This window comes from Eulemur rufifrons, chromosome 30 (genome assembly GCF_041146395.1).
Source record: "Eulemur rufifrons isolate Redbay chromosome 30, OSU_ERuf_1, whole genome shotgun sequence".
Classification (NCBI taxonomy): domain Eukaryota; kingdom Metazoa; phylum Chordata; class Mammalia; order Primates; family Lemuridae; genus Eulemur; species Eulemur rufifrons.
The window spans coordinates 120,592,476-120,603,397 of NC_091012.1; the positions used below are offsets into that span (position 1 = coordinate 120,592,476).

Below are 10,922 nucleotides of genomic sequence, written 5' to 3' on the forward strand. Positions count from 1 at the left end.
CATTGTATTAGATAGGATACGTAATCTAGAGTTGATTTAAAGTAAACAGGAGGATGTGTATAAATTATATGCAAATACTACACCATTTTATATCAGGGACTTGAGCATCCAATAGATTTTGGTGACTGTGCAGGGGTGCTCCCAGGACTCTCCCCCAAGTCCTGGAACCAATTCCCCAAGGATACTGTGGGATGGCTGTGTATATGATTTTGTTTATTACTCATACCCCTGACTAAATAAACCATCTTTGGACCCAGACACATGACACCATTCATCCTCCTGCACAGTGAAGGCACTTAAATACCTATGCCAGAGGTGGAAAGAAGGGAGAGGGAAGGAAGTGGAAGGAAGGGGAAAGAAGAAAGGAAGGCAGGAAGGCCATTTTTTCTCCCTCAGTCCATTGGCAGGTTACAAACTACCTAATATTAATCCTGTCTCATTTATTACTCAATTTTCCTTTTTCACTTTTCTAAATCAGAAGCTTTTGTCTCTACTTACAATGAAGCATGGGTTTTGGAGAGCACAAGTCTAAAACTGATCTGCTATCCTTAAATACTTAAGCGTTTGCTTGTGTAACAATTTACTGATGGCCTACTGTATGCTGTGGACAATACTGGGTCCTGGAAATACAAGACAGACAGGCACTTGCTTCCTGGAGCTCAACTAAACCATTCACTCATTGAGAAGAGCACAGCCACTGACATAGCGGCTTGCTCTGTGACTGTGTTATTAAGGGCCCTATAGGAGAACTCCAACAAGGAAAAGCAGCAGAGTCCAAAACCCCTAGAGACCCCTTGAATACATTTACTCTGCACACTGTGGAGCTGGGTGCCTCCTGAGTACCATTCAGGAGTTCTATCATGGTGAGAACAATTAGGAGCTTTAACAGGGGTATTCAAAAACCAAACACTGAGAACCACCAGATCCATTTGTTACATTCAAATTTTCTCCCTTGGCCACATGAAGCTTTGTTTACATAAAATACCTGATACCATTCTAAGTCTTTCAATTTTCCATTTTTAATGCTGTATTTAGCTCCCCGGGCTGTGTGTCTTCTGAAATAAAGTTGGTGGTGAGATTGTAAGCATCCTAGTGTGCATAGCTAGTGTCATTTCCTCATACAGATATGCTAGCAGCTGCTTACCCAGTAAGTCTGGAGGGCACTGCAAGATCCAACCCGAATAAAAGTATGTCCTCCACACCCCTCTCTCCACTTTATCATCTAAAATGCAACCCACTGAAGCCATTTTTCTGGGTCAGAAAAAAAAAATAATGGCATATTTTCTGCAAATGTCCCCATTATAATACAAAGGGGTAAAGCCTGTTATTCCAGACCTTTTCCTTTAGCATATTAACAATGATTCAATTGTCAATCAAACATCTTGACAAAAATCTTGTGTGTGTATATGTGTGTATATACACATATTAGTGCAGTCACTAGGATATGGGGATACACACACAGACATACATATATATATATACACATATATCAACTGTATCTCATTCATTTAGTGGCTGTGTGATTGTAGCTTGGCAAACCTGATAAAATATTACTGTTTTCACTATTCCAAAATTGGTTCATTATTGTCTATGTAAGCAGAGTGAACCTGTTGATGAAATATGAAATGTTATCTCTTCAAAGTGGGATAAAATGTGGCTAAAAAATATTTTGGTAAGACTCCTTTGTGGAATCCCCTGGAAGCAAGAGAGAAGCATGCAACACTGAGACAATGATGGCAGTCCTAAATGCCAGGGATTTCCAGAGTGGGATGTTCCAGAAAGTCAGAAAAAAGGAGGGGCTCCAAACAAGAGCAATTCCCTGCAGGTGGGGAGATGCAAAGCTAATGGGAAAAAGACAGTATGGAAAAGATGAACAGACCTACCAGTGACCTATTTCCTCAACTCTCCCTTGTACTGTGTCTCTAGAGATCAAATGAGATCAAGAATGCGGTGTGCATAAAGAAAAAATAACGTCCATAGATTCTGAGTGGGGAAGTCATATGAATGATCACAAGCCAATAAAGGGAGCTAGAGGCCAAAGGATTAGATGTGCTAATAGTAGCCTTAACTAGAACAATGGGGTTTTTCTTTTATGCTGCATGTCTAAAAAAGAATGCTGTATGCCAGGACATATTGCTATATAAACTAAAATACTCAACTGAGGGCTTGCATCATATCAAGAAACCGGAATCATACATCATGGAAGAGCCAAGGAATTATAAGATCTTGGAAACGTAATTTCATTTCTCTGGTTCACAATTTCCTTGTTTAAAATGACATAATGAGGCATCCTTTACTCCTACACTGCATATAATTCCATTAGATTTTTATGAGATTTTAATCACCTCTGATATATTTATAATTCACTTTTATTTTGACTGCAATAAAAACATTATTTTATTTTTAAAAAGCAATTATTTTGCAATATCAATCGATTTTAAGTTATAAGCCTTGAATCCTAAAATTTGAATGGGAATTTACCTATGTTGGAACTTTACCTATGTTGGAACTTTAAATGCATATTCTTAGGAAATTATATACTCTAAGTCCACCCAGCTACAAATCTAACTCCTTTGATCCACAAACTATTACCATATGCACTTGACTTTCATTTTCTGTGTAAGATGAACATGATTCATGTGCATATGCAATGAAAGTATTTTGGCTCTAGACATATGTACCTTATTTACTGTGGCTGCAGGAGTTACTTCAAGGGATCTAGAATCTACATGTACACCAAATTTTCTATGTGGATAGATTAACAATGTATTTCAAAAACATATGTAGACTCTGTTGTGACTATACACAAATTCAATGTTATATATTCATAACAATTTATTATTATTTTTATTATGTGTTTCTTAATCAACTGATACCAAAAGCATGACTATGACTGAGTGGACTTCCAAAATTTTAATAAATTAAAAAGGGACCTTTATACTAGAAAATGATGCAGATCACTATACTAAGTCATACACATTACATGTAAATGTTGACAGGGTAATTTGCTTTGATCGGGTCATGAGAAGATAAACTACTATGAATAATTTTATAATAATTGCATAATTATTCATATACTGGTTTATTATAATTATAACTCATATCAGTTATAAGATACATAATAAATATATTGAAAGAGTAAAAGTCTATAATTACATGATTACAATCCACAGTCCATTTCATTTTTTCAGTGAGTCCAAACTCCACACACAATATTTTGACTTAGTATTATAAAGTACAACCTAATTTTACTCACAAATTTATATTCTTAGATGTGTAACTCCTATAGGAACAAAATAGCTCATTTAGTGCCATTTATTGTATTTTTATATATAAACATAGTAACTGTAATACACCATTTGAATTGCTTGTCATGAAAAAGATTACTTTTAATGTTATGATATGAAAACAGGAAAAAGCAAACTTTCAGAAGCAAAATATTAAAGTGCTTTGCTTTCTCTGTTTGCTTTATCCACAGTTCAGTGCTTGGCAATTTCAAATTGTGTGATAGGAAAGCAATATCAGGCCGTTCAGTCATCCCTTTTCAGTAGCTAAAAGCCTTAAGAGTCTTAGAGTTTGGACACCTGAATATTGTTTCTACACAGGGAGACCAAAAGAGCATGCCAACTAAGGATCTTTCATAGTAAGCCAGTGGTCAGGGTAAGCAGCAAAGGTATGTCCATTGAGCCATGTGGTTGGCCTGTAATAGAATGCTATATGCAGTGTAAGACACTCCAGGGTGGCATTCTCTGGGTGAAAATTAAAAGCGTATTTGTGAGATGATTAGCTGAGTTTGTCAAATAAACAAGCCTGTCTACAGTCCTATAATTTTCCTTTCTAAATTTGCTAGAGGAAATCTGAAGTATTTCCATAAGACATAAATAATATGTATTATTTTAAATACAGGAAACCAAGAAAATGCTTGCTATTTATAGGCATCAATAAAGTCAGATAAATATGCATGATAAAATTCATCAGAAACAAAGAAATATTGGAGATCGTTAACATGAAAAGTGAGACGTAGGAAGTTAGAAAGAGGAGGTTGCTCTATAACACGAAAGTTCTTTAAGTCCAGGTCTATTTACTTATTTATTACAGGGTTAATTTTCCACTTTCCAATTTTACCTTGACTAAAATATAAAAGCTTAACGTTTTAACCTGATTATCCAGTCACTTAAAAACATATATGGAAGCTCATATCACTAACTATCCCCATTGCATATATGTAAATATATCTATGTTAAGATACAAGAATATTAAAGAAATGCAGTTTTACTAGTGACATATGGGGGATTGCCTCCCCCTAAAGAACGTTAGTAATTATTGCAACTAAAAAATTCCAAACAGAACTAGGATTTTTATTTTCTCTTCTCCTCTATTACACTTGGTATTCAAACTCATTATGCTTTTGTTAATAAACTGATTAGAGGAGATTCGTTTTCTGGTCACTGAGCCCAAATCAAGTTTGTTTGTGTACATTTGTTTGTACCCTTGGTACCAGAAACGGAAACTCCTAAGTACTCAGGAGCATTTTTTTTAAAGCTATCTGCTTAAAACACTCTCACACACAAAATCCTTAGATACACTCTTTGATTGTTATTCAAAAGCAACTATTTTTAATTACTTAAGACAACTGTATTCCCATACGAGTGTCCATGAAAAAAACTGGTTACTGAGTGAAAGTTAGCTGCCAAAGCTTTTAATGTGTCTGTATTGCTTAATCACTGAACAATATTATGTAGATAACTGTAATTGCTATTAGAAAATGCTTACAAAGATTTACAATAAGGGTATGAGAATAAAAAGGACTGCTAAATTCATAAGACTTTGGGGAATCCTTAATAATAATAATTTCATATATTTCTAAGGCATAGAATGGTGGTAAGCACTTAGCCACATTATCTCCTTTCTTTACAGCAACATGTAACTACTTTATTTTTTTAATGATTCTCTGAAACACTGAGAAGTCAAATGCAGTGTCAGAGGTCACAAGGCTAGTAACTGACAAAGCCAGATGTACAATTCAGGCCTTCTGACTCAGCCCGGAATTCTACAATATCTGGATATTTCTTTCAGAGAGCTGGACTCCTTCCTCTTTGAGATTCCTGATACACCTAATGGAAATAGGATTGGAATTTAATAATAAAAATGCTGACACGACCTTATCTATAGCTGCCCAAATTGTGCCATTATAATTATGCTTTATAACTTAAGCATCACCAGAAAGCTTGCTACTTTTAAATCTTACTAATCAACACTTCTTTGGTTTCCACAAATTATAGAATAGTCTGTTTTATAAAAACATAAGATTTGCCAAACAACAAAGATCACATCTGTTGTAAGACAGAGTATATCCCAAATACTTCAATGTATAAGGGACTAACAGATTCTGAAATATAAATCTTAGCCTTCAAAGTCCAGTTGTTCTTAAAATGTTTTATCCAGTAGTCATTTTTAAAGTAACACTGATTTGTTCATATATGTTGCAAACGTAACAAAAAATCCATTTGAAATGTTCTCTAGTTTTAGGAATACTGTGATTACTTATCTGTTAAGTCTCCTGATTTTGCTGAAGCAACTGATCAGGAAATAAAATTAGTAGCTTCCATATTCATAAATGGTATTTCTTCTTTTTTCCCAAATATTTTCTAATCTAACTATGTGATTTGGGCTGACAAAATGGCAATAAAACAGAAAAATAGATATTATATTTTAAATTACTCACTGCTTTCATGTTTAAATGCTTTCCTATTAGGCAAAGCTTTTTATTATTGATTTGTAGGATACTTAAGAAAAATGCCATAACCTATCTTGGTTATATAATCCTCTTCCCAAAGAAAGTAACAGGTTATAAAGTGTCATTAAAATGATTGAAACTATCTTTCCTAATGTGAGTATATGCAGTCTTCAAGTAAAAGGATAGCAATTAAATGTGTATATATGTTTCACAGCCAGTGTCTTTTTATACAGACTTCTTTTCCTTTCTGGTATTATTTCCATCCCCTACTGAGCTTATAAAATCTCCAGAACATGCCCTATTTGGTAATATATGTGTGGCTCAAGTCAGGAAACAACCGAGGAAGTCATTTATAAAATATTAAAATAAGGGATATAAGAAAAAATCATTGCAGACTATATTTCTGCACATAGTTGGAGACTAACAGCCTAGAAGCAGCCGTTGTGTTACCCTGACCCCTGAAGGAAGGAATCAGGAGTTAACTTCACATTCAATTTTTCTACACAAAATGAACAGCAAACCTCCAAATCCACTGGCACAATATATAAATGTTTGTGCATGTCCTGCAGAAATATGAAAATCACCTCAAATATCGGACCTCAAAATTTCATTCCACAATTCCACCCTTCTGATTCCGTGTAAGCAAATCCTTCAAAGTTACTTAGTGGGTGTCTAGATCCTGACTCTTCACTCCATAGGACTGGAAGGAAATGGAATATGGGAAATGAAAGAAAAACAGAAAGAATCATCTCATCTTCCTGTTATAAAAGTCATTTAGCCTTTTTTGTAAAAATAAACGTAAAGGGAAATAGGAAATGGTACAACTAGATAATAAGATGATTCAAATGAGCAGGGTTAGGATTTTAGCAGTTTTATTTTTTATGAATATATGATCTACTGAGGGAAAAACAGATCCTAAAACAGTAGAGAGCCAAAAGGCAGCTGATGTGTATTTTCTGTTTAAAAAATCACAGTCCCAAATAAAACATGAGGGAAAATGACATTTTATTCTGCAGTATTCCCTCCTCTGGACAGTGAGCACAGTACATTTATCTCGTCTCATGGTAAAAGTCTCAGGCAGCTGCAACATGTCTTTTAAGCCATTCAGTAAGTAAAACTTGAAAACAGATTGCTCTTTATTTCTGAGATTTATATGAATAATTAATCCAATGCCATTTATTTTGTTATTTAACAGGATTTAATTGTTACCTTTGAATGTTTTAAATTCTCTTTTCTCAGAGGGTTAACATGGCCCAGAAAGAGGTTGTCATGGCAAAGATAAAGGTACAAAACACTCATTTCTGACACACTGTGGAAGCAATCATCATTTTTATGAGGGAATCACCAGACTAAAATCTGCATCAAGCTCTACCAGGAAAAATGTGAGAGAGGACCCTAAATATTCATTTCATTCACAGTCTTCATTTTCAATGGATTTAACTTTCCACTCAGTGGGGGTCACATATTTCAATCATAGTGTAAAGAACTATGACCTTGGCTGGGATCATCAACCCCAATCACTCAATGGGGCACTTGTGAAACATTGCGGACTCATTTTAACTCTCCACGGGTGTGGCTAAAATTGCTCCTGTCCAGCCCTAAAGCTTACATGATCTGATGTCCCTCAGAAACTCACCATGAGAAAACTCATGCTAAATTCGCCACAGAGATCAAGGTTTACAGGACCCTTGGAGCTAATCTCTGCCTGCTCTCCTCCTCTGTTAGTTGTTACAAGCCTTCAAAAGTTAACAGGGTGATGGAACCCCTCTCTATATAATCATTTCATCTCACTATCGTTGACTGAAGCTCGCTGATGTAATGAAGTTACATAATCACCGATTATGCACGACTTCCATCCATCTTCCTACATATCCACATATCTTCTCCCCTCCCCTTCGGATCAATCTACCAGGTAAGATTTATAACACATGTAAATGCTCCATTCTTTCATCATAGGTACTGAATGTGGGACTTAAGCATTGCAGTACAGTGCACTGAACCACGTCATCAATATTGATTTTTTATCCCATTCCCCAGGCAGAATATGCTTAAGCACCCTTAGTGCTCCAGACTCTAACTTTTTACCAAAAGGGTAAAATGGATGTAGCAAATAGGACACATCTTCAACTTAAGGTAAAGGGAAGTGTGTAATTATTTGCCTGCATTTCTCAAGCTGGCTGCATTGCAATAGAAGGACGGTCTCTGCTTCCAGACCTTAGACTCCCCTGCACGTGGGTCGCAGCATCAGCTATTTAGGGTATTGGGTAAATAATTATATTATTGGGCAATTGAACTTGAGAAAGAAAGCACTATGGTGCTATTTAGGATAATATTTCCCTATTCTTATCTATTTTAGTCATCATTTTCAGCTTTTTCTTTTCTTTTCCTTTTTACACTCTGAGTGATAATCCAGTAGATAAAAAAGTAGCCCAGGACACTTAATAATCCCCAATAACCACAACCTAGAGAACAATTAACAATGATTATCACCTTAAAGTTTAAGAACTTGACAAGTGGGATGCCCCAGTCCCATTGCGGCTGTGAAATGCAGCAGAATGCTGCACTGAGTTGAAAACATATTTCTTTTAATGAATAAAGAGTAGCTCGCTTCATTTTAAATGAGGCTCTTCACTAAGTGATCCTTTTACTGCTGTTACCCCTTTCTTAACGCAGGGGCCACAAATATTGCATCCAAACAAAGAGTGCCTATCCGAAATTAATTCAAGACACTCTTCCATATAAAAATAACTGAAGAGGGAAGAGTGATGCTTTGATTTATTTTCAATTACACTCAGAATACAGGCACACATACATACACACACGCACACGCACCAACACACCCAACTGCAGTTATTCCATTCAGTGCCAATAACGGCCACATCACAGCCATCAATGCGATGCAGCAATCAACCAAGTCACCCATTCCCATTACAAATGCTCAAGTTTGCTCATGCCACTGATAGGGTTTGCATATATAAAATGACCTTACCCACAACAGTCTTCCAAATTATTCTCGTCTGGATATCAGTCGGTAAGGTATTTGCCGGTCATCACAATGCGTATTCAAAAAGATCCACGTTTTACTCCTGTGATCTTTTTCTTGGTTTTGCTAGCAATTAATATTGTGAAAGAGATACCCATTCACAAATGCCAAGTTCACCATGAAAGCAGATAATTCCATACAGATCTTCCCTGCAAGACTGCCTCCAGTTAGTAGTTCTCAAAGTACCCGATTGTTTAGTGAAGATACAATCCAGGTGCAGAGCAGGGGGAAAAAAAGACTAGGAGAAAAAAAGAAGAGGCAGATAGAAAAGGAGAGACTGAGATAGGAGAGGGCAGAAAAAGAGGGGAAAATAAAAGTAATTTTTAAAAAACAAGGAAGGAAAAAGGCCGATAAGTGAGAAGTCTGTGAGCTCTATGACAAGAATTGGAGTCTTGCTTGCAAATCTTCTGGATACATGTAGCCTTTCAAATCCTCCTGGTCCCCAAGTAAAATTTCCAGATCCGGGATGCAGCCATAAGAAAGAATCCTATGTATATTTCACAAGTATCCCGCAATAACAGATCCGACGGGGTTTTCCTTGTACAGTACTGCTATGTGAAAGCACACAACCCCTGCTGTTTGGGAAGGTGTCTCCTGGGTCCTAGCTCTCTTCAGCAGCCCCCAAAAATGATTTTTCAAAAAAGAGTGGGGGGGAAAAGAAGCAGCTTTGCGTTTGTCTTGAATGATGCTAATCTTGAGCAAAAACGACAAGCAAAACACGAATAGCATGAGATCTTGATTAATAGCCACAATCCACTCAAAATATCCCAGGGAAGAAGGAGCGAACACAAGAAAGAGAAACTGCAATGCATAAATGATTCCAGTGTTTCTACAAGATCGGTTCATTTGATTGAATGCATTCTCCGGTTTGCTGCAAGTCATAAAGAGGATAGTATTACTGCCACCCAATGGATATTTTAGTACTAGCCAATCCACAGACAGCCACTGCTTTTCGAGTTTTAGTTTTCAGAACAACGAAGAGGAAGGAGGGTAGCCTGGGAATCTTTTGGAAAGGACCCTGGAAGGCCTCTTCGAATAACTGGAATCTGTCCTTCCAGGCAAAAGTGGACTAGCAAATTTGGATGCTTACCCAGTCTTGCATTAGCCACCTTAGAATTATGGTTACATTTCTTTAGGAAGCAGAAAGGTACAGAGAGCGATGCCTAGGCTGGCACACTCATAATAACCTCCTTTTCATCTTTTCTCTTTGAAGCAGATTTATTATTGTGCGCGACCTCTCTCTCGTCTCTCTCTCTCTCCCCCTCCCATTCTCAGTATCACTTTAAGATGGATTTCAAGAGGGAGGGTAGAGCGTGGCTGCTCCAAACCTCAAGTGGCAAGGTGAGAATTGATTCAGAAGGGCAGTTTTGCAAAGTGCTTCTGTCTGTATTGGTATGTAAACTGTGAGTCCTACAGGCAGTAACCCTCCCGCAGCCAGCCGCTCTTTCAGTTTGGGGATGAGCAAAATCTTCCCTAAGTGAGAGGGGCTTGGGAGAAGGGTGCTTGTGGAAGGCTCGCAGGGACTGGGGGGTGATGGGTGGGAGAAGATGCGGAGAGGAGGGGATTGAAGAGGATCCTCCTCCCATCCACCGCGTAACAGAGTTCCCTACTTAAGAGTTTGCTGCGGGTTTCTGAGGTGGATTTGTGATGAAGAAAAAGGGACAAAGTACCCGCAAATAAATTAGGATATTTACTCAGTTTAAGGTTCTTTTTCACTTACCTTGGGATTGTATAATACTCACATGTGATTCTGTGCTTCTCAAACATCACCTGGGTGTCTTGTTTAAATGCAGATTCTGATTCAGCAGGTCTGGAGTGAGGCCTGAGAGCCTGCATTTCTAATAAGCTGTCCCATGGACGGTAATAATGTTGCTGGGCTGTGGCCCGCACTTGGAGTAGCAAGACCTTAAAAAAGCGCCAATGTTTACACTGCAGCCAGTGTGAGGTTCTGGATACGGGGTAGGCAGGACAGTTAAAGGGCAAAGAGGCGCTTTTCCAGTCACCGCCCCCTCTCCCCACCCTGCAACCTTTCCTGAACACCCCCTGGATCTCCTGTTCTTGAAAACCTTAACCCACTCTGCAATGTATTCCACAAGCTTTTGTAATGGAAAGCTTAACAGGATGAACCAAAAATAGAACAAT

The 10,922-nt window shown here is 37.4% G+C and overlaps 1 protein-coding gene across 1 annotated transcript in view; it reads right to left on the reverse strand.

Moving 5' to 3' along the window:
* The window catches only part of IL1RAPL1 (interleukin 1 receptor accessory protein like 1), a 1,283,297-nt gene extending 1,273,970 nt beyond the window's left edge, over positions 1 to 9,327 (reverse strand). Inside the window, exon 1 of the mRNA XM_069463825.1 lies at positions 8,727 to 9,327. The gene's annotated coding sequence lies outside the window, so the exon portion shown is untranslated. The remainder of the gene's footprint in view (positions 1 to 8,726) is intronic.
* Positions 9,328 to 10,922: the final 1,595 nt, after the last annotated feature.